Source organism: Phaseolus vulgaris, chromosome 2 (assembly GCF_000499845.2).
Source record: "Phaseolus vulgaris cultivar G19833 chromosome 2, P. vulgaris v2.0, whole genome shotgun sequence".
Taxonomy (NCBI): domain Eukaryota; kingdom Viridiplantae; phylum Streptophyta; class Magnoliopsida; order Fabales; family Fabaceae; genus Phaseolus; species Phaseolus vulgaris.
This window is the reverse complement of record NC_023758.2, coordinates 35961767-35987600: the sequence shown is the minus strand read 5'-3', so window position 1 is coordinate 35987600 and position 25834 is coordinate 35961767. Positions and strand designations below refer to the sequence as shown.

Below are 25834 nucleotides of genomic sequence, written 5' to 3'. Positions count from 1 at the left end.
TAACAAAATAATAGTAGTTAAATTTTTTTAAAATTTAGAGAGTTTTAAAAGAAAGGTTTTAGTGAGAAAAAAAATTTAAAATGGAATAATAGTTAATTTATATTTATAAAATTATATTTATTTAAAGTTCATCTCAATATAAAACTCAAGTCTTATAGCAACAACTATTTGAAAAGTTACTTTTTAATTTTTATCTTTAATAGTGATTTTGAATAAAATATATGAATTTTTCTTAATTTAATTATATGGATACATATATTTTATTTTAATATAAATAATGTAAAATAAAAATAACGTATTTGTATATAAGTAAAATAGAAATAAAACACATATATTTACTTAGTGTTTAATGTTATTATTGTAATATGTCTACAAATATATAAATAAATTGATATTTTTTATATATTTGTAGTTGTTAAATTTATTAAATATAAATAAAACCTTATAAAAAATATTACCGAATACTACATTATTAAATAAACTAAATATGTTTTTTTCCTTGAAATATCGTCGTATTTTAGTTTTATTTCCAATAATTTTTTTAATTTTGTTTTTTATAATTTTTTTAAATCATTGTTACTTTATTTTATTTCTTCTGGTATATTTCTTTTTGTCTTTTTAATAGTAGATTATTTGTTTCTAGTTCTTATCAAATATTTTGAAAAAGAAAATCAAAATGAAAAATTTGACAAAAAACAATAGCATTTTATAGAGATTAAAACAAAATAGGAAAAGACCATAATAAGAATTTACATGAACTAAAAGTAAAAAGAGATGATAGGAATAAAATTAAGTACGATTACCTTTTAGGAATTAAAAAAATATTCAAATATAAATGAAAAGAATAATAAGTAATGTGATCTTAGATTCTAAAAGTGGTAATTAAATAGAAATAAATTATTTAAATATATAAGTTTTTAACCTGTGTATATTAAAATTATCAAATATTTAAATTAATTAGCTGATGTCACGTCTAACATGTCTAACTTGATATGATGTGTCCTCAAGTACTTTACTGAGTACACGTCCTTTAATGACTTAAATACAAGTCAAGAGTCTTTTGATCGTTATTAAAGGAAAAGAAATCAATTTTAAATTTTACTGAGAAAATTTAAAATATTTTATATTTTTCATTTATTTTTTTTGAAAAATGTTGCCTATCCTTTATTCTGGAAATAAAAACTTAGAATTCAAAATAATACATTTAAAAAAAAAATCCGGAAGAGATTTTTATGTTTTGGATATAAAAATTCAGAAAAAAAAAATCAAAATCTCATTCTGGATAAAAAAAAAATTTGGAACTGAAAATAATATATTCTGAAACAAATCATCCGGAAGAGATTATTGTGTTCTCAGAAAAGGAGTTCTAGAATGTAATTTTATATGTACCTTTTTTAAGAATATTTTTTGTTTTTCTCCTGTGATTGGGTGCAGTAATATGGTACAGGAAACAATTGCCTTTTTCTTTTCTAAAAATTGAATATTTTATTTTATTTTATTTATCTATTTTTCTTTTTTAAAAATTGAATATTTCATTTTATTTATCTATTTATCTTTTAATTTTATTTAATCATTTTTTTCTTCAAAACTAAACACACCGACTGGTTTTATAGAAAGAAAATATATAGATAAAGCTATTTAATTTGAAATAAAAATATTAAAATAAATATTAAATGAAATATGCATTAAAAACGTGTTGGATGCTGTTTTTTTGGGCAATATATTCATTTATAGAAAATTCTAAATGACTTGTGTCAATATTCTTTATCATTGGAATTCATTTTTTAGGAATTCATATTCATAATACTGTTTTAAAATCAGTTGAAAATTAATCTTTTGAGAATGTTGGAGATGTCACATTCATTAGAGATAAAGATATTTTCATTATATATAAATGGGTGCAAACTTCACCTCATGAGCCAGTTTTATGGAATTAAGTTAAGGTTTAGGAATGTTTTTTGATCTTGTCAGGTCACCCATATCGAACCACCCATAATATGTTATCTCATACACGACGTGAGGGGATAAGGGACCAAATTCTCCATATATATATATATATATATATATATATATATATATATATTAATTTATCAATTATAATTATTCTATCATATTTATTCTTCCATAAAGGAAAATGAGTTTCATAAAACATCTCTAAGCAAAAATATTTCATATAAAAAAGAGTAAAATCGTTTATCCCACTTTTGTAATCTAGAAAAATATGAGACAAATATGGTATTACATTATAAACCATTTGATATGGTGATTTTATGTAAAACGAGTTTTATTAATTCAATGAATAGAGTGTTTGACAAGATATGACAAAAAACAATGAGGCAATTAAGTTTGAAAAATCAGTGTAAAAGTGACATTCAAAATATGTTGATGTTTACATTCAACAACATTGTCATGTTAAGGTGTTTTTACACAATTAGTTTGATGAAAAATCAATTTTCTATTAAAGAAATCAGCCAGAATAAGCTCAAGTTCATCATCACTTCTTAATACTTTCAAATGAGTATTGAACTGAAACTCAATCATGTTGATGATTTTCATATTTAGTTTTCATTAGACAATTCATGTATATCGGGTAAAATCATCGACAATATTTAAAAGATATTTATTCCTTTCAATAGAAACATGATTCAAAGGACCTCATATTTAAGCATGAAACAAATAAAAAAAATGACTTGATTTAGTAAAGCTAGAAGGAAAAGGTAGTCTATTTTGTTTAGCAAAATGGCATATATCACAAGGATCAACAAAACCTATAGAAATATTTGAGTAATATGAAGACAAAGTTTTCAACCTATCATGAGACAAATGTCTCATTCTAAAATATCAAAGTTTAGCATGATCAACATCTACATAAGATTTACTGATATTAGCAATCTTATTAGGAATAGATGAGATCTTAGTGTCAATTTTACTCATCCCAAATTTGTTTTGTGACATGATAAGTGTCAAATTTTAATAATATTTCATATTAAAATATAGACACTTAAGAATATTAATTTCTAAAATAAGTATAAAATAAATCCTAATTTATGAATTTATACCTTTTTACATATTTTGTGATTTTTATTTGAATAAGAACAATTTATTCCCAAATTTTGTGTTAATTTTAGGATTCTAAAGGAGAATGGAGATGATTGGGCAAAAGGAGAATAATATAAGCTAAAAAGGGAAAGCTTGAAGGCTCTGGCACGCATCAAGCTCACACAAGCCCACTTCATCATCAGGGCATCTCGCTCAAGCGAGCTCATTCTTGCTTGAGTGAGATTGCTCCAACATCGTTGGGTGTTTCGATGTTTTACTTGCTCAAGTGAGCTCTATCACGCTTGAGCGAGAATCCACTTAACCCAAGTTATTTAGGTTAAATATGGGGCTTGAGGCACAACCCTAAGTGTGCAAGATTGAGAGAAAAACATCATTGAGTGACTTGTAACACAATTGGGAGAATAGGAGATGTGAGACATTAGAGGAGGCAGTCGTCAAGAAGAAACATCCTGGATCTTCTTTTCATGTTCTCCATGCTTGTAACCGTCATCATATGTGGCTAATTCTACCCTTTGGGATTGAGAGTAATCTTTTCAAACTCTTATGTATTGAGGTGATATCTAAGCATAATATTTTGTTCTTGATTGATGATTGGTATTATTATTTTGTTTGTAATGTTTGGTTTACCATGATCTAAAATCTTAAATTTGACTAGAAAGTACTTCTAAGGTTATGACCTAAATGATAATACTTAACATATTTGAATGTTAGGAATAGATTTGAAATGTTAATTGCTATCAACGTCTGATCTTAAGGATAAGTTGTTTTTATAAATATGCGAGGAATCGATATTTAGGAAACATCTTAATAATTTTATATGCGAGAAATCGATATTTAGAAAGCTTCTTAATAATTTTATATGCAAGGAATCAATATAAAATATTTTTATACGAGTATCGATATCAATCTAAGGACACAATATTGTCATGCTAATCAAAATACAAAAAAGTGAGAAAGATGAAACTCAATCCCTATTTTTCCAATTGAAACAACAACTTTTTGACTTGTTGTCTTGTTAATCATTGGCGGCATAACAAATCCCAACAAACTTTTGTTATTTTGTTTTATATTTAGTAAATATTTTACTTGATTTTTCAATTATTCTTGTGAGTTCGATATCCGTCCTTAAAGACACATTATTACTTCTTACAGCGCGATGTACTTGCTGTAAGAAGTAATCATGACACCCGATGGATACTCGAAGTCCTCAGTTGATAAAGGTTGTGTGATCTATCTGGTGTACCAATCACTCTCCATGGTTGCTTCTGAAGAATGAAACAAAAAAAAGGTTAAAAAATGATTAAACAATTGAGATTTGTGGTCAATCTTGAAACAGAAATCAAATTGACTTGGAATGAAAGTGCATATAAAACATTAGTCAAAGTGAGTAAGAGAGAGATTTGAATTATACCTAACTGATTGACACTCAATTGATTTCCATTAGGTAAAAAGACTATTATAGGCGAAATACTATGAATGAAGAATATAATATATTTATTGTAGCGTATATGATTTGTAACTCATGTGTCTAATACATAGTGCCTACAAAATTTATTCAATTTGACTAAATTCATTTGAGATGTATTAATATAATTCAAACAAGGGGTTTGAGGAGATGATTGTGAGATTAAAATCATTAAACTGTTGTATTGTTCTTGTTGTTGAGAAATCTGAATGATAAAATTGAACCTTTTTTTTTTATCAGCGATAAAATTGGACTTATTAGCTTCGGAAAGAATAACATGTTCTTAAACCTTAACGAATGTAGTGATATTAACATATATTGTATTGGAAGAAAATTTGATATATAGTCAGTTGTAATTATTTAAAATTTAAAATTATTTAATTTAAAAAATTGAATGATGTTTATATATATATATATATAATGAAATTTTTATAGGGAATAAAATCTGCATTTCTAAAATTACAATTACGAAAAGTAAATTCAATTTTTTTATTATGAAAGTAACGTCATCATGGCAGTGAAGAACTTTCACCAAACCTAGGATAAACATGGTATGAAAATAAAGGGATGTTTGGAGGAAAGTGCAATGACAGGTCACAATGCAACAATATAAACTGTAGTTGGTATAGAGTAGATCCCAAGGGTTAACAATTAAAAGTAGATTTTATAAGCGTCAAGATTCATATAATATAGCAGTGCTTTAGTGGCCGACAGTGACTATGACAACTTTCCATTCACATGTTTTATCATTTATTTTGATTTAAAAGGATGAGTTAATTGACTTTAGAACTTTGTGGTAGAAAAGAGTTTAATCACGTATTTGTCCCACTTTCTTTGTTTTCACATGGATGATTCATTCTCTCCATAGTTTTATTTTATCAAACTGCTTAGTATCTCTTACGTACATATTATTTTAATAAAATTAAACCAAAGTTATCTTCAAAAATAATTATTAAATAAAAATTAATTTTAAATATAAAAATAATTAATTATTGCATTGACTAAATTAGATACTCTTTTATTGAATAATTTTTTTATCTAAAATAATTTTTATTATTAGTAAAAAATTATAAATTAGTTTTTAAATTGATATTTAATTAGTTATTACACTAAGGAAAATGAGTTTTAATGAGGTTATATTTAGCGTTTTTGACGATTTTAACCCCGTTAAGTGTGTTTTTTGCGATTCTTCTAGCAGATTCAGTGTCGTTAACGGATTATCGGACGTTTTTTCGGTTCTCCTAGAAGATCCAGTGTGTAATTCCCAACGGTTTTTTAACTCTTGTTCGCTAATTTTAAAATCTGCAGTATTTCCATCAATTTGTCAAGGCAAGAACTTTATTTATATAGACATCAATAGTCTTTGTGGTTTGCATCTGCAGTAGTTCATATTGGCATCTTAGGGTTTGAAGACGCACCCTCCTGATCTTGTCATCACCTTTATAATTGATTGACAAAATGATTCAAACCTCACTTGCAATTGTTACTCCTTCTATCTGCTCAAAATGTTTCATCATTCATCCCTTGATGGATGAGATACAAAGTCTTATTGCCCTTCTTCTTCTGGTCACGATGTACTACTCGTTGCGTCTCAATTGCATTATCATCTAATGCAGACATTTCACTATCAACAACATCCCTTAACTCATGATAATCAAACAAAACTCTCATCTGCACACACCACCAATTGTAATTTTTTCCATCAAGATAGAGACTGATAATTGGGTAGAGTTCATGATAACAAACGGGCTCTGATACCAGTTGTAGAAACTAATTGAAGGAAATAACAAAAGGCAAAAGGTTGTAGAAATTGATTGACCCTGCACAAAATTGCAAAACTGATACATTCATTTTGATTTACTTCAATAATATATATATATATATATATATATATATAAAATAAAATTACAATCACTGGAAGTTATAAAATGGAAAATACTAATAGCCTGGTAAACTGATCATTAATACAATACTAACAGTAAATAATTTAATATTAATAAAATCTGAATTAATAACCAACAAAAATTAACAAAATGTATTTGATTTTGAATAAAAAAAAGTTAGAAAAGATAAATATAGAAAATAAATAAGTTAACCAAAGAAAAATAGCTGAAAAATATTGAATATTTAATTATTTAACATAATACAAATCAATAAAAAATTAAAAACTATGCAATTTACGAATTCTTTAAAAAAAATAATAGAATGAATTACATTACTATTAAAATTAACTATATTTTTTTACCAAATAAATAAAATTAATTCTTTCCCTTCATCTTTTTGCGACAGACTCGGAAACAATGAAGCCAATGAATAAATAATAGTCACTTGAGAAAAAATGGAAAAATCATTTCTTCTTTTTATTAACAAATTAATTTAGAAAAAGAATAGTATTTGAAGAATTCCAACTCTTTAAAAAAAAAATATCTATTAGATAAGTGGGATTATAATTTCCCACTACATTCTCACCCGCACAAAGGAATCACTAGTGAACCTCTATCTCATCTCCCACTACAAATACGAGAATATTATTTCTATGGTCCAAATTGTTCTATCTTCATCCACATTATTCTCTATATATATAATATTACCATTCTTACTTGGTACAAGCATGTTAAATTGGTGAAAATATAAGTAATCATATTGTGGAGTACATATGTTATTGTACCTGAGTGGAGAGATGGGGCCCAGGCACGGTCGGTTGACGTGGTGCAATTGCTGACGTGTTGACCTTCTTCTCCTCTGGTCGACTGTCCTTTCTTGCTGTCTCCTTTGGTCGGTCGTCCCTTCGTGCTATCAACTTCGGTCGGGCGGGGGAGGGTACCTGCGAAGGCACTCCGACGCTCAAGTAAGTATGAGATTCTAAGCGCAGTTTCGTAAGTGAATGAAAACGTACCTTTCTCTGGCTTGAGCACAGTATTTATAGGATTGCCTAATGGGCTTTCTATCCCTTGGGCTCAGGGTGGTTATGGATATGTCTTGTCAGTCGTGCTCCGGAATACCCGGGGAACATATCTTCTCTAAACGCATATTCCTTATTCTTCGGAGGTGTATCTTAACCACCTTAGCTTGTCACATAAATGCCCTTACATTTATTGTGTATACGGCCGGTCGGCCACGTGCGTTCGTTTCCATTTAGTGTATAAGGCCGGTCGGCCACGTGCGTTCGTCCGGTGCCTACCAGTACACTTGCCCCCCAGGCTCGAGGTGAATAAAAGCCGAAGAGTCGTAATAATTGTTGTGCCTTTCGAGTTGTCAGACATTAAATTTAACGGAATGACGGGACGTTCGCATTATCGAAGAATATTTTCGGTTAGGCATCGGACAAGCGGCCTGCCTGCATGGAGCACCCCTGGAGGACGACCAGTACGACAGAAAAAATAATAGTTGATGGAAAGCTGGTGCCGATCAACCCCGATGATAATTTAAATGAGGAGGCCGAGGGGGAGACCCCTGGCCCACAGCCTGACGCCTCTTTTGAAGAGTTAATGAACAATGTGGCATAGAAAATTGCTGGACCCGACATGTGGGCAATGCACACTTGCATAAATAATTCTGATTACATTAAAGTAATAAGATAATTCTAATGCCGGACGAGGCATAAATAATTCTGATTACATTAGTAATAAGATAATTCTGATGCCGAACGAGGCATAAATAAGTGAATAATTCTGATGCCGAACGAGGCATAAATAAAGGAATAATTCTGATGCCGAACGTGGCATAAAAAAGTCTGATTACGTTAAGGTAATAATTCAGATGCCGAACGAGGCATAAGATTGAGTAAATAATTCGGATGCCGAACGTGGCATAATAATTATGATTACGTTGAGGTAATAATATAATTCTGATGCCGAACGAGGCATAAATAAGTGAATAATTCTGATGCCGAACGAGGCATAAATAAGTGAATAATTCCGATGCCGAACGTGGCATAAAAAAGTCTGATTATGTTAAGGTAATAATTCAGATGCCGAACGAGGCATCAGATTGAGTAAATAATTCGGATGCCGAACGTGGCATAATAATTATGATTACGTTGAGGTAATAATATAATTCTGATGCCGAACGAGGCATAAATAAGTGAATAATTCTGATGCCGAACGAGGCATAAATAAGTGAATAATTCTGATGCCGAACGTGGCATAAAAAAGTCTGATTACGTTAAGGTAATAATTCAGATGCCGAACGAGGCATAAGATTGAGTAAATAATTCGGATGCCGAACGTGGCATAATAATTCTGATTACGTTAAGGTAATAATTCAGATGTCGAACGAGGCATAAGATTGAGTAAATAATTTTGATGCCGAACGTGGCATAAATAATTCTGATTACGTTGAGGTAATAATTCAGATGCCGAACGAGGCATCAGATTGAGTAAATAATTCTGATGCCGAACGTGACATAAATAATTCTGATTACGTTGTAATAATTCAGATGCCGAACGAGGCATATATAAATCCGATAAATTCTGATGCCGAACGAGGCATAAATAATTATTATTACGTTAAAGTAATAATTCTGATGCCGAACGAGGCATATAAAATTCTGACTACGTAAAAAGTAATAATTCTGATGCCGAACGAGGCATATAAAATTCTGACTACGTAAAAAGTAATAATTCTGATGCCGAACGAGGCATATATAAATCCGATAAATTCTGATGCCGAACGAGGCATAAATAATTATTATTACGTTAAAGTAATAATTCTGATGCCGAACGAGATATGAATTGAGTAAAGGACTAGGAGATTTGGATTTTAATTTAGTGCCTCGTTAAAACCTTCCCGGTCGTAAACCCTCCTTAGGGAAAAACCGACTGAGCGAGGAAAGAGTTCAACTGTAATAAAATTTGAGATGTGTGGCATTCCACGTTCTCGGTATTTCCTTCCCAGATAAATATTCTAAATAATAGGCTCCACCGGCTGCCGTATCAGCTATGCGGAAAGGTCCTTCCCAATTGTTGGAGAACTTGCCTCCTTCCTTCCGTGCGCTGCTCCGCATTCGCCATACTAAGTCGCCTTTGTGGAACAATCTTGGTTTAACTTTGGAGTTGTATCGTCTGGCCGCCCGAATTTTGCATGCTTCTTCTCTAATTCTACACTTGTCCCGGAGTTCGTTGATGAGATCGAGACCGACCGAGAGGCTTTCCTTGTTTAGATCAAGATCAAGGGTTTGCCGGCGGAGAGAGGGTTCGCCAATTTCGACGGGGATCATAGCTTCGGTGCCATACGTTAGGCTGTACGGCGTTTCTTGTGTAGTCGTCTGAGGAGTACAGCGATATGCCCATAATACTTCTAAGAGTTCTTCAGTCCAGTTGCCCTTTGCTGGGCCGAGACGTTTCTTCAGTTCGTTCAAAATAACTTTGTTTCCAGCTTCTGCCTGTCCGTTTGTTTGCGGATGTTCGACTGAACTAGCGATGTGTTTGATGTGGAGCTTCTCGTAAAATTCAGCTAACGTTCGGTCGGTGAATTGCCGACCGTTATCGGTGATGATGATTTGTGGAAGCCCGAAGCGGCAAACGATATTTTTCCATACGAAATTTTGAACATTGCGGGCGGTGATTGCAGTCAGGGGCTCGGCTTCGATCCACTTGGTGAAGTAATCAATTCCGACTAGTAAGAATTTACACTGGCCTTTACCGGGGGCGAAAGGACCAATGATGTCCATACCCCATTGGACGAACGGCCAAGGTGATAACATAAAATGGAGTTCCTCAGGCTTTTGATGGGACAAAGTGCCAAACTCTTGGCATTTAAGACATTTTTGTACGAAATTGGTGCAGTCACCTTGGACGGTCGGCCAGTAGTATCCAGCCCGGAATACTTTGGCAGCCATTGTCCGGGCGCCGGAGTGAGTTCCGCAAATTCCTTCGTGCAACTCTTGGATGACATAGGAAGCTTGGTCTGGTGTCAAACATTTAAGGAGTGGTTGGGTATAACCTCGGCGATAAAGGTCGTCGCCGATTAAGACAAAACGGGCGGCCTGCAGCTTCATGGTTTTTTCGCCGAGAGGACTACATGTGCCGTCGAGTAAATATTGCTTGATTGGGGTAATCCAAGTAGATTCCGTGTCGGTCGTCAGGCATTCCTGTAGGTCGATGCTTGGGCGTGCAAGCGTAACATGGATGACCGACCGATGCATTCCTTTACACTTCGTGGTTGCTAACCGGGACAAGGCGTCCGCGCGGGTATTGTGATCGCGTCGAACGTGCTGCATAGAAATTTCAGAAAAGGTGCTCATCGACTGTTTGACTAAGTGATAGTATCGCTGTAAAAAGCTTTCTCGGACTTCATATTCGTCGTTAAGCTGACCGATGACAAGCCGGGAATCACTTTTGCAAATTAACTTAGTGATTTCTAATTCTTGAGCGAGACGTAGACCGGCTAATATGGCTTCATATTCGGCCTGGTTGTTTGAAGCTTTGAAGTCGAATTTGAGGGCTTGCTCGATGACAATCTCGCCGGGGCCTTCCAAAACAACTCCAGCGCCGCACGACCTCTCGTTCGAGGAGCCATCAACATATAAGATCCATGATGAATGTTCGGTCTCGGCTGAAGAAGTAGTGAGTTCAGCTGCGAAGTCGGCGAGAGCTTGCGACTTGATCGCTCCGCGTGGTTGGTACTGAATATGGAATTCGGATAGTTCGATCGTCCAACCGATCATTCGTCCGGCTAAATCTGGTTTAGTGAGGATCTTTACAATAGGGTAATTTGTCCGAACAATAATCCGATGATTCTGAAAATACATACGCATTCGTCGGGCGGTAATGATGAGGGCCATGGCTACCTTTTCGATCGTCTGGTATCGGATTTCGGCGCCATGAAGGGCGCGGCTGACGAAGTAAACCGGCCGTTCTTCAAAATTAATTTCTTGCACTAAGACTGAGCTGACGGCTTCGTGTGAAACGGCGAGGTAGACTATGATGGGTTCTCGTGCGTCCGGTTTCTGGATGACCGGCGGGGTTGATAAAAAAGTTTTCAAATCGAGGAAAATTTCCTCACATTCGGTCGACCACTCGAAGCGGAATGCTTTTTTCAGTAGTCGGACGATTGGCCTCGTTCGTTCGGCGAGTTTAGGAACAAATCTGGATAGTGCGGTGAGTCGGCCGATAAGTCTCTGAATTTCCTGAATGGAGTTGGGACTTCGCATTTCGGAGATAGCTTTGCACTTCTCGGGGTTAGCTTCTATGCCTCTATGAGTTAGCATAAAACCTAAGAACTTCCCCCCTTCGACGCCGAACGCACACTTGTCCGGATTGAGTCGCATCTGGTGTTGGCGGAGGGCCTGAAAAACTTCTTTTAGGTCGGCAATATGTTGTTTGCATGAGTCGGACTTGACGACGATGTCATCGACATAGACTTCAACATTCCTACCAATCATGTCGTGGAATACGTGGTCCATTAGTCTTTGATAAGTGGCTCCGGCATTTTTGAGTCCGAAGGGCATTACTTCATAGTAGAAATTGCCGGAATCAGTCATGAAGGCCGTCTTCTTCCGGTCGGCCGGGTGCATTTGGATTTGATTATAGCCAGAGTAGGCATCAAGGAAGCTGAGGATGTGATGCCCGGCTGCACCGTCGACGAGACGATCAATGGTAGGCAGAGGATACGAGTCTTTTGGGCAAGCTTTATTGAGGTCTGTGTAGTCAACACACATACGCCATTTTCCGTTCGCTTTCTTCACCATAACCACGTTGGCTAGCCATGTGGTGTAATGGGCCTGCCGAATGAATCCAGCCTGTAACAATTTGTCGGCTTCCTCACGTGCGGCTTGACGTCGTTCCTCGCCTATATGTCTTTTCTTTTGAGCTATTGGTTTAGCTTCTCTATACAGTGATAATCGGTGAGTGATAACCTGTGGGTCTACGCCAGGCATATCAGCGGCCGTCCAGGCGAAAAGATCGGAATTTTTAACAAGTGTCGTCCCGATGGCCATTCGGTCGTCCGGTTTCAGCGAAGTACCGATGTGCGTAGTGTGGCGATCATCGCGAAGCGGGAATGGATGCAAGTCTTCTCCTGCTTCCATACGGGGATCGTCCATGCGAGGGTCGAGGTCAACAAGGGCTATCATTTGACGACGGGACATGTGTCGTCCGGAACGCCGTGTGGGGGAACGTCCTCGTTTTTGCGGGACTCGGTCGTCCGTATTGGTTGTATAGAGTCGTCGAGTTGGCTCACTTTTCAAACTTGCTACATAGCATTCCCTAGCGGTTTTTTGATCGACATGGATGGTTGCAATGTCGTGGTTAGCCGAGGGGAATTTCATGGCTAAGTGTGGAGTGGACACAATGACTTTTAATCTGTTAATGGACGGACGACCGAGCAGGATGTTGTAGGAAGTTTGTGCGTTAACCAGGAGGTATCGTACGTTTATTGTTTTATGGAGGCCGTCTTCCTCACCAAAGGTTGTGTACAAGTCTATGTACCCCTTAGTATCGACCCGCTCACCTGAGAACCCTACAATTTGTTCGTTATAGGGCTGAATATGTGCTTCTGGGATGCGCATTTTCTTGAAAATGTCCCAATACAATATGTCGACCGAGCTACCCTGATCTACCAAAGTCTTGGCAATTGCGAACTTGTCAATTTCTACAGTGATGACCATGGGGTCGTCCTGGGCTGGATCTATGGCTGTAAAGTCTTCGTCAGTGAAAGTAATCGGAGGTATATGTGGACGCTTCCTCGTGGTAGCATGAGCGGACTGGATGTCACGAAGATGTTTCTTTCGGGCGGAATTTGAGCACCCGCCACCGGCAAATCCTCCAGCTATATAATTTGTTTCGTGGTTCGGTTCGCCCAAGTTAACGGGTCCAGCAATCATGTTGATGACTTCGCGGACTCGTTGGCGAGGTCGGGCGTTTCGGTCGGGACTTGTGCTACGGGGGCGTGTACGCCGAACGGGGCTTTCGCTGCGTTTTCGCGAAGTCTGGCTACGGTCAGTGTGGCGTTTGTAATCGTTACGGTACGACCGGTCGACACCACGGGAAGGACGGTCAGTATTCCGTTGTGGGGATCTTGAACTCCTTGTCCTCTTGACGAACTGCCGTAAATGGCCAGCTTGGATGAGTTCTTCAATTTTATCCTTCAAAGCTTGACATCCTTCGGTCGTGTGACCGAAATTTTGATGGTATTGACAACGCTTAGCAGTATCTGCATTCGGTGGTGTTTGATACTGCTTCAATGTCGGGATTAGGTCCGTTTGTAGTGCTTCATCTAGGGCTCGTCCCCTCGGCACAGTTAAAGGGGTGTAACTGTTAAACCTGGGGATTCGGCCTCCCCTATTCCGGTCGGACCTCAGAGTGGTTCGGACGGTTCGTTCGGTTTCGACTTCTCTTTCTTTACTTTGGGTTTGGTCTTTAAGGGCTCCGAATCCGACAGCTTTGAACCGTTGATGGTAATCAATGTGTTCTTCGATTTGCATGAATTTGGTTGCTCGAGTTCGAAGGTCCTCCATGTCTTGAGGTGGTTTCTTGATGAGACTTTCAGTGAAACGGCTCGGTCGGATGGCCGAGACCAAATGGTGCAATGCAACCTCTTGTTTGAGCCCTCGGATGTTCATGCATGCTTTGTTGAACCTATCTAGAAAGGTTCTAAGAGATTCACCTTTTTCTTGTTGTACCGCTAGGAGAGACATGGAGGACATGTGATGCGGTCGGCTAGTGGCATATTGAGTGGAGAATTTTGCGGCTAGGGTGTCAAAATCGTTAATGGAGTTTGGAGGCAGCTCTGTGAACCAGGTAAGAGGTTCTCCCTGGAGCGACGTGGGAAATACTTTACACCACACATTGTTATCTGTGGTATACAAAGTCATTTGCGTCTTGTAGATATTTAAATGTTCGTCCGGGTCGGTCGAGCCGTCATAGAGTTTAATGACGAGGCCTCTCCATTTGTCAGGAAGTGGAGTGGTGATAATTTCGTCTGTAAAAGGATGACCCCTTTTCCTTGACTTTCTTTCGACTGTTTCAGCTCTGGAAGCAGGATTGGTATTGGCAGGTGTAGGTATGCGAGAGGCGGTTCGGTCGGCCATATGGGATTGGCCTTCTCGTTCGGGATTATCGACCTGTTGTTGGAGTCGTGCATTCTGCTCTCTTAATAAGGCGATTTCTTCTTCTTGGCGGCGTCTATCTTCTTCTTGGAGGCGTCTATCTTCTTCATGTTGACGATGGTCTTCCATCCCCTTTTGTCGCAGTTCCTCCATCTGAGCTTGGAGGATTTGAATCATAGTCATCTGTTCTGCCATAGCGTCATTGTTGTTTCTTGTCGCAACCATTATAGCTTCAAAAATTGAAGATTTGCCTCGGCCCCACGGTGGGCGCCAATTGTACCTGAGTGGAGAGATGGGGCCCAGGCACGGTCGGTTGACGTGGTGCAATTGCTGACGTGTTGACCTTCTTCTCCTCTGGTCGACTGTCCTTTCTTGCTGTCTCCTTTGGTCGGTCGTCCCTTCGTGCTATCAACTTCGGTCGGGCGGGGGAGGGTACCTGCGAAGGCACTCCGACGCTCAAGTAAGTATGAGATTCTAAGCGCAGTTTCGTAAGTGAATGAAAACGTACCTTTCTCTGGCTTGAGCACAGTATTTATAGGATTGCCTAATGGGCTTTCTATCCCTTGGGCTCAGGGTGGTTATGGATATGTCTTGTCAGTCGTGCTCCGGAATACCCGGGGAACATATCTTCTCTAAACGCATATTCCTTATTCTTCGGAGGTGTATCTTAACCACCTTAGCTTGTCACATAAATGCCCTTACATTTATTGTGTATACGGCCGGTCGGCCACGTGCGTTCGTTTCCATTTAGTGTATAAGGCCGGTCGGCCACGTGCGTTCGTTTCCATTGTGTATAAGGCCGGTCGGCCACGTGCGTTCGTCCGGTGCCTACCAGTACAGTTATATTCGGTTTTTTTTCTCAAATTAGTTTAATTTTCTTACGAATTTCTCAAAATGGTTAAACATTTTCAAATTGTCAATGCGAAATACGCTTTCTGAATACTAAAATTTTCAATCACACACATGCTTTTAAAAAAATAATTTTGTATACGTGATATACGATTTCAATTAAATATGATATATTCCATATACGTTTTTTAATTTTTTAGTATACAATAATATATAAAATTTAAAAAAATTATAAAAAAAATATAGAATTCGTATGAATTAGTATATTTCTAATTCGTATATACGTCTTTAATTTTTTAATATATAATAATTTTAATATATGTTTTTATATACAATTAAAGAAAATTATTATTTTTTAACTGAATAAGTTTTTATAAAAAAAAATTTGTTATATATAATTAAAGAATGGGTTGGATTGCATAGTGAACTCGATCATGATATTAATTATAATCAAGATAGTATCGGATGGTGCATGTTGTTATTACAGTGTTGGGCGTGAGATTGAATAACATGTTTTTCACTGACTATTGACCCATTGAGTGGCGATGACATCATTGCCGATGTTGGATTTCCACTTAAGAGAAGGTTACTATTTATTTTCTTCCTTTCAATGTTATATATTAAAATACTTTGTATTAATTATGACATGACAAACATTGATCATAGGTGGAATCGGAATTTCCATTGATCAAACACGAGTGCGATAAGCATGTGTGAAATCCAAAAAGTGCTATATTAGTTCTAATCGAAATAGGTTATTCTTTCATCTTCTCACAACTAAATTCCTTCTAAGCAATCCAACAAATTAATAGTGTTATTTTCTGTTGTTGACAATTTTTGTGGACTCCATACCGACAACTTCAAATTAGTGGTCTAATTACAATTGGTGTGGCAGTTGTAAGTCTAGTGGTTGTACCTTTAGTATGTTTTGCAATTGTCGAATTTCATCAAGCAGATCGGGTGATACGACAATTCGATTATCGACAACACATTCCACCAACCCATACAACCTTGATAAAGTGCACAAAAAAGACATGCGTGGAAGAAGAAATAAGTATTTACAACAGTATCATCACAGGTGGATAATGTATCGTCCCGTCCCCGGACGTTGACCAAAGTCAAAGTAAAAGTCAAAGTCAAACATATGGTGGGACCCCTCAAGGGGGCTAGAGAGGAATGTCAACAGGTTGACCGCTTGAGGCGTCGCCAGGTTGAGGCGTCGCAAAGTCGAGACATCGACGGTGTTACCCCCGATACCCATGGGTAGGAAAGACCGTGGAGGGGCGACACCACGAGGAGGTCTCGGGCCCCGGTACCTCAGAATAGTAACAAAGAGGAGAGAAAGGTGGCTTCAAGGCCATATTCCCAGTACCAGTAGGGAGTAACCTGACTCGTGAAGTACCTACGCCACCTCTGGGAGACCCCTGGGATAGATACGACCCATGAGAGGGCCACGCCCAGGGGCGAACCAGGTGCGTAGTACGAGAGGAAAGTAGATACACTCCCAAGACGAGTGACTAGAGGCTGGGGCGCATGAGTTGGCACCCAGAAAGTCACCCCTTGCGCCAGATGCACTTCGAGGAAGGAGGACTTACACGATGGAATGTCCTTAAGTTGGGTTACGGCGTTGTGAGGCTCTCCACGTAGAATAGCAATCAAGTCAGAAGAACACAGATCAATAAGCACTGAAACATCAATGGCTATGTTTCCTGAAAGTTTGCTAAGGTACGCTCTTACTTAGTTTACGTTTCAAACGCTTTAAAGCATTTTAAATGCTTTAAATGCTTTGAACGTTTTAAACGCGTTGAAACGTTTTTTAGCGCTTTAAATGCGCTTTAAGACGTTTTAAATGCGCTTTAAATGCTAGAGCCGTTTAAAAGGGGTTTGAGACGTTTGAAACGGGGAGCCAGACAGTTTCACACACACTCTAGTCGCTTGCTCGCGAACTCACTGGACGCACAGGCAATTAGGGAAGAGAGGAAATTAGTTACGCAGTTATTTTACCACCTTCAGAGCATCCACTCACGGTGCTCCGATACGGAGGTGGGTCTTTTGATGTTTCTCGTTAGCTGACTTGATCGTCGGAGTGCAAACGGCCGCAAGGGCGCCCTTTTGTTCACTTCTTTTCAGGTACTTGCGACGGCGCAGAACGAAGGTGCCCTAGTTCGCAAGTATAAGCCATGCACGAAGACGTCCCTAGTCAACCGGCGGGAACAAATAACATTGTGGAATGACTGACAAAATCGTTTAATTTAGGGAGTACCATCCCACGGAAACGATCATTTGCGTGATGAATCAACTTACATGCAATGGTACATCACTCATACCATTCGCTATGTTTCACCTATGCAGGTCACATCTAAAGACGATGAAATTTCAATTTGTACCCCATTTCATATTGTTATTTTTTTTTAAATTCCTACATTAATTATTTTTTTAACAAAAGTGCGACATGTCACCCAATAGTCAACCATACCATTCCCAATACCACCATCATGTTGGGTTTTTTTTTAAATGTTGAACAATTTGGACAAGTCCAACTTCAATCCGCCCCCAATCAACCACCACAATATGTCAGTCAAATTTCCCTGCCAGCAAGTGCCATCAACTTACACCAATTTTTTATCGCAGGGAAATATTTTTTTCTCCATGTCCATTGCAGATGTTTGGTAATTCAACAATGACATTACTCTCTACATTTCATCCAGTTCCTATCATGCATTGTTATTGATCCACAATCCCAATAATGAAGACTAATATTCCATCTAACGACGAAGAAGAAAAGAATGAAGACTAATATTCCATCTCTACTTAGATGTTCACCGAGACAATGAATTTTAATGTATTAAATAAAAAAAATTAATTATATAATAAAAAATATTTTCTAAAATTTCAGACATTATTTAATTATATATAGTAAAAAATATTTTATAAAAATTTATTGAATTAAAAAATATTTTATAAAAGACTATTTTTTTAATTATATATAAAGAAAAGTTATAAATAGTAAACTTATCTAATTTTCTATTATTTTTCTTTATTTTTTTAATTTTAAATATTAAAAGACGTATATTAAAAAATTAAAAACGTATATTTTATATACGATCATAACTAGAAATTATATGATTTTTAAGTTTATATATTATTATATACTAAAACATTAAAAAACGTATATAGGATATAAAATTTCTAATTGACATATACGAATTTGTTTTTTTAAAATGTTGTTGCACGATTTTAGTATTCAGAAAGCAACACGTCACATTTGACGATTTATCCATTTCTATCGTCAAATCCATCTCTGTAAAAAGAAAAATACAAATGAGAAGAAAACCGCTATATTCACTAATCTATTTGTTGAGTTTTATATGTTGTGTTTGAATTAAGAAAGATATTTGTGTTTGCATTAAGAAAGAAAGGGATTTGTGGAAAGAGAAAGTAAATATGTGAGAATTGGAAAAGATGTGTAGAGATATATGAATTTGTTTGGATTAAAAAATATTAAAATAAATTTTTAAAGATAATATTAAAATATATGAGTGAAATTATAATTGGAAGAAGATTTATAAATTATTTTAAATATATAAAATGTAAGTTACAAATTTAACTTTTTGTTATTACAAAATATATTTGAATACTGAATTAAGATATATATTTTTAAGTTTAAATTAATTAAATTTCATAATTACTTGTATTTTCAATAAAAAATAAAAAATAATAAAACATATTTGTATTAAAGTGAAATAAATTTATTAAATATATTAAAAATTATAAAAATAATATTTATTATTATATATTTTTATTATTTTTATAATTATAGATATTATATTTTTGTATTATTATTTTTATTATTTATAATTATTTATTGTTATTAATAATATAATTAAATATTTTTAAAATTATTAAATAAATTTATGTAATATTTAATTTTATATATTATATATTATAATAAAATGTATACAAAAGTATATTTAGATAAAATACAATAATCTTAAAACTAGTACAGATATGTTTATTTGAGGGAAGATTAAAAAACACTCTAACCCTCTCCTACACTCTTAAAACTACTGAAATAAAATAAAATAAAACACTCCCTTCTTCTTTCCTTCTCTTACCTGAAAACAAACATAGCAATAAGAAAGAAGTATGGACAAGATTCATCATGTTCTTTGCATAGAATACACAACATACATGTAATACTTAGTTTTTGTATAACAAATTATCCTTCACTATTATGAATGTTTAACTTGGTTGTTATCCTATTAAATCCATTCTCCAACTAAAATGTTTAATACTAGGGATTGCATTTGTTTTCTATAACACTCTAAAAAATTGCTCTCTCAAGAGTGTTGTTTTGTATGATTCTATAAGCAAAGATCATTCCTCTAATTTAAATATTTAATCTTTTCGGAGTTAAAAGTTAAAAATATTAACTTGTAGTTTATCCACCAGAATCATTTTCAAACTAAGTAAAATTAATTAAATCAAATGGATCAATTATTTAATAAAGGAACTATAATCAATTTTTTGATAATTCTTTTAAAATGAAGAACATATTTAATCCTTGAATAACTTTATCAAGAATCGTGAGACGTAGCCGCTTAGCATTGGATACCACTATGGATAGAAATAATTCAGGTAAGGATACTACTATCACAAAAATAATTTCAGCATCCAAGGTGATTTTGTCGTCACTATTTATCATGTTATGTTAATATCGCATCACAAGTAAAAACATATATTGCACAAATTAATAAAATATTGTTTTTCCTATTTTATTTTATCAAGTTAAAATTTAATATTTATAGATTTTATGTAAGTAGAATATCGTAAAAAAGAACTAATTATGTTTGAAAGAAAAGTCCGGAAATGATAAAAGCAGAGAGAAAGTAGAGAGAAATGGATACATGGGAAAGCTGAAATGTGGTCAGTTGAGCTTGAAACCGTTGAAACACTGGGATCCCTTTCCTTTATTATTGAAGGAATGGAGAGTTCCGTAGTGGACCACATGCTCTCCTTTCAAGGGCAAAGTAGATCTACTCGGTTTGCTGGATTCCTCACCACAACTAATCTTGGCCTTTCTGAAAGATTGGGAGCCTGATTGGAGGTTGTTGAAGGAATCTCCAGTTGCAGTACTATTGATCTTGGCGTGACTGAAATCTTGTTTCCCTTCTTCGGAGTTGTTGAAGGACTGAACGATTCCAGAGAAGTGGGGGAGGTGATTTGGAGTGGGGCTTGGATTGTTGGGGAGGGAAATGATGGTGGTGGTGGTGGTAACGGAAGGGGTGGAGACGGCGACCATGTGACGGTTATTACCTGTGTGGTTGTCGTGTTGGGTAGAGTTATTGCTGCTGGTTGCGCCGCGCTTGTCGTTGCTTCCATTTGCCATTCTGCTTAATAGCTTATTCAAGGCAACCGGAATTTGGTTTTCGATTTTCCTTTCTGCCAGATACGTTGGGAAACAAGAAAGAGAATATATTATTGATTGGTTCTTCTTAGCCTATGTTTCTTTCTCACGATAGAGCGAAAATTTAATGTACAGAACAGAAAGTTGGAAAATTAAGAATTTTTTTAGAAAAATATAAAAATCGAGATAATTTTTACATTCAAAACTTTCTTCGCAAACATGCGAAGAAAGTTGTCTACATATATATTTATTTAATTAATTTATTTTATTTTATGTTTTTACCCTTTTTATTTATATTTAAATTATCATTATTTTATTTAAAATAAAATTATAATTTAAATATTAAAAATATAATCAAAATTATAAAAAATAATTATTATAAAATAAAATAATTTATTATATTTTATATATAATAAATTATAAATATAAAAAATAGTAAAAATAAATATATTTTTTAATAATAAAAAAATAAATTTATATAATAATTATATTAATTACAAAAGAGTAAAGATAAAATAAAAATATTATTTAATAGAAAAATAAGTTTTTATTAAATATTTATAATTATAAATATTTAAATAATATTTAATTAAAATTTTCTAAATATAAGAATAAATTAGTAAATTTACATTTTTATTAATTAAACATCCATCACATCACTCATTCACAAACTTTCATAAACTTTTCTCACACTTTTCATTTTATTTACCTTAATCCAAACATCCTAACTTTCTTTACACTTTCTCTTCAAATCATCTCAAATCCACTCTCTCATTTCCACTCTCTCATCCAAACACAGACTTAACAAATGTACTTTAACCCCCTGTTTGCTTCCATGGATGTACTGTTCAAGAGGAAGGATATGAGTGGATATCCATGGTTTGGATCAAGGGATGTGCAGGGAAGTGAAGGAGAGGATATACCTGTGAACAGTAAATATCCTCTCCCCTCAAAATGAAGAGATTTAGAGGGAAAGCCTTATCAGCATTCCTTATTTCCAAATTTACCCTCATTTGAATGTATCACAATGCTTCATTTGAATGTATTAGTATTTTAAAAAATTTATTGTACAATGTTTAATATATATATATATATATATATATATAATATTTAAAATGAAGAAACAAATCATAATAAATTTTAAGAAAGTTTTAAGTTTGTTTATTATTTTATAAAATATTATAAATCAGTGTAAAAAAAATATAGTTAAATAAAATCTTCCATTTATATATTAGTTATTAGAGTAGATCAGGTGATATCTATTTTTCAAGTTCTAATCAGATATTTTATTAAATGTGGTTGGATTTAGTTTTTTTAAAAAAATAATAATATACTATATCTAATTAAAATTGAAAATATTACATGGGTTGGATCATGGTCATCACCAAAGATTATACTAAACATTTTTCATTTTATTTTATACTAAATATTTAATTTATTTAATACAAAAAAATCCCTAAAAACAATTCATCACTTAAAATAATTTTATTCTAACTTCAATTATTCATTAGAAGCTGAAAATATAATTAATATATTAAAATATGTATTTATGTATTATGTTATGTTTTATTTGGTTTAATGAGCACAGTACTTTTTAGATGACCCATGCATGCAAAAACATATTTTCTGAAAAGGCATACCCATGGTGATAAAATGTTGATTTTTATGTATCAAACTACACTTTATTATAAATATTAGTTATTAAATAAATTTAACTAACACAAATATTTAATAAAACAAAATAATAATAATTAATTATTGAACTATATCGGATTATACTACAATTACGTTTTTATCCTTACTTTTTATTATAATTTTTTATGGAATCCTTTTCTATGGTTAATTAAGTTATATTTTTGTTACTGTTGTATTTTTTAGATTGCTTTATTGTGAGGTTTTTTAATATTAAAAAATAGTAATTTTTTATTTATATAAGATGTGATTTATTTTTTAATTTTATAGTATATGTTTAATATTTAAAGAAATTATTTGAAATTCTGTTTTTATTTATTTTTTGTTATGTTTATATTAATATATTTTTATATATATTTATTATGTTTATGAGTTATAATTTATTTTATTATAATTTTTTATAAAAAAAATTTCTATTGTTAATTACGTTATATTTTTGTTGTTGTAGTATTTTTTATTTTTCATTTCTAGAGGGTTTTTATTATTAAAAAAAATAATATCTTTTTTATTTATATAAGATTTGATTTATTTTTCAATTTTATTACTTAAAGTTTGTTTTTATTTAATTTGTTGAATACATATTTTTTTCTAATTATAGTTTTTATATTATACATATTTACATTTAACATACATTTTTTTTAATTGTAATTTTTAAATCTAGGAAATGTGTGAAAGTTTTTCATTTTTAAACAAAAACAACTCATTTTATTATTAATTTTTTTAATAGGCAAGGGTTAATCTGTAAAGTAACATTTCACACCTTTAAAAGATATTAAAATTCCCTCATAACCATTACATTACTCACAAACTCCCATAAACTTTCCTCACACATCCACCCTAACATACCCCAATCCAAACACCCTCACTTTCTTCACACTTTTCTCACACATTCACTCCCTCAAATCCTCACACATCCCCTCCCTAATCCAAACAGAGTCTAAGGGTGTGTTTGGATTAGAGGGTGTGGGGGAGTGGAAAGTTGAGGGTGAGTGAGAGTGGAAGTGTGAAGAAAGTTGAGGTTATTTGGATTGGGGTATGTTAGAGTGGATGTGTGAGAAAAGTTTATTGAAATTTGTGAGTGATGTGATAGTTGTAAGAATATTATAAATTATTTTGAATAATAAAGTTTGTAAGATTACAATTTTACCCTTTATATAAAAAAGAATAAATAATGATTAATCCTATTTCATATTTTAGTTAATTATAATTTTAAATTAAAGTATAATTTTATTATTTAATATTTTATTAATTAAAAATTATTTTTTATTTAAGTTAATTTATTAACATAATTTTAATATTATATATGATTTTTTTAATTATATTATGTTATATATATACAAACATATATATATATATAATTAATTAATTTTAATAATAATTTTCATTATTACGAATAGCAAAATGAATATATTTAAAAAAAAATAGAAATTTAGAATATAACATGAATATTAAGTAGGTGTCAAAATATATAATATAAAGTCATTATGAAGAACATAATAATGTTAATTAGAAAAAGAAAAGACATTTCCAATAATAACATTTGAATTCTTCTTGTGAAGACCTTCAAACGGTTTTCTAGAAGACATATCTTATTCCGTTGTATGATAATAATTTCATCTTTTTCATCGACAACGTCTTCAATGCACCATTTGAAAAAATTACAACCTAGAACCATGCCACTTCTAATCTGTTTTAAAGAAAACAATAAAATTGAACAATGAATAAGTTTAAAATAAGATTCTTAAGTTTGTTTCAAACCTAATTGAATAAATTTTACCTTGTAGTTGGGACAATCCCAAAAAAAATTTCCAACATTTTTTTGTGTTGTCACTATTCTCAAAACAGCAAATTGTCCACATTCACAAATAGGAGCAACAAAGGCACTTGTGCTCCCAGGTAAAAGTACGACGATTTTGCACACTACAACCAGTACAACTAGATGACGACGTGTTGTGATACGCAAACATTGAATGACACTTAACCAATGTTGTCGAAGTAATAAGATGGTAAAAAAGTTGCATTAAAAACAATATGATTATGTAAATAAGTAGCATGAAAAGTAGCATAAAACCTTAACAATAACAATGTCAACGTCAAAAATAACAATAACAATTCATTAATGTTCAACATGAAAATTAGAAATAAAAATAACAATGACAATAACACACTCAATGACCTTGATGACGTTGAATGTCACTCAGAGTATCCTCAATTCTGTCTATTCGGGTATTCAAATTTTGTATGCCGGACAAAATTTGAGTTAACATTTCCCTTTGAGTGGGGTTTGCCTCCTCAGGTTGATCACCTTCAACATCTTGTGCTGGCAATTCATTCTCTTCATCATCTTCTTGGTGTGCATGGTGAGGTTTACCAAGTTGCCATATGCCATTGACCTGGAATATATTTAATTTTGTCATACTTTTTTTGCCAAAGTAATTATTCCAGCCTAGCATTATTGCTTGTTCATTCGAAAAGTCGAAGCCATACACCTGCAAGATCCTCGTTATCAAATTTGCATATGGGAGAGGTATCTTATTATCCCGACATTTGATGATATGTTGCATGATGTAATGAGGCCAATTAATGCGTACATTATTCTTCATTAACCACAACATGAAAATGTCTTCATTCAGTAGTTGTGCATAGTTGCTTCCTCGAGGGCACAAGATATGCACCCATGTGTAATGCAACAGTCAGTCATTCATTTTCAGACTACCGACATTTTTCAGATTTTCACCTTGAACATCTTCACGAATCATGGTCGATAATGCTAGTGCTTGATCAAAATTCACTTCCTCAGGGATCATCCCAGTGGTTAACTTAAGACTATCATACTGTAGATGAGCAATGGTCATCCAATCCATTTCTTCAATGTGTATCATTCTTCCGCAAATCTCAATGACAAGGTGACCAAGAGGTGTGATTTTGGCATTTGTATAAAATACTCTTACCAAATCCTCATAATACGGAAGATTAATTCTAAGGAAAGGTTGTAAACCTTGCCAATTTAGAAGATTTTGGAATTCAAATCCTGGACCAGCAAAAAATGGAGTATGCATCACTTTTGGTGGTAGTACTGCTCTTGCGTGAAAGTTCTTTTCAAAAACCACCATTTGACGCCTGGTACTGAAGTATCTTGAATAATCAAGAACTTCTTGAATCATCGTTGTTGGAGGAGGAACGTCAACATCTTTTGCTGGAGCTTTACCCTTACGGGTTCGGATTCTGTTACGTTTGTGGGATGATGATGCCATCTATAATACAATTACTACAATAAATATGTAAATAAAAGTTAACATAATATCAGAAGTTA

At 33.7% G+C, this 25834-nt stretch overlaps 1 long non-coding RNA gene across 1 annotated transcript; it reads right to left on the bottom strand.

Annotated features, from left to right (window-relative positions):
• Positions 1-19378: 19378 nt before the first annotated feature.
• Positions 19379-20878, bottom strand: LOC137811738 (uncharacterized). Its single transcript, XR_011081134.1, has 2 exons — positions 20330-20878; positions 19379-19537 (listed from the first exon to the last, which is right to left on the bottom strand). It is a non-coding gene; the product is annotated as an uncharacterized lncRNA (long non-coding RNA).
• Positions 20879-25834: the final 4956 nt, after the last annotated feature.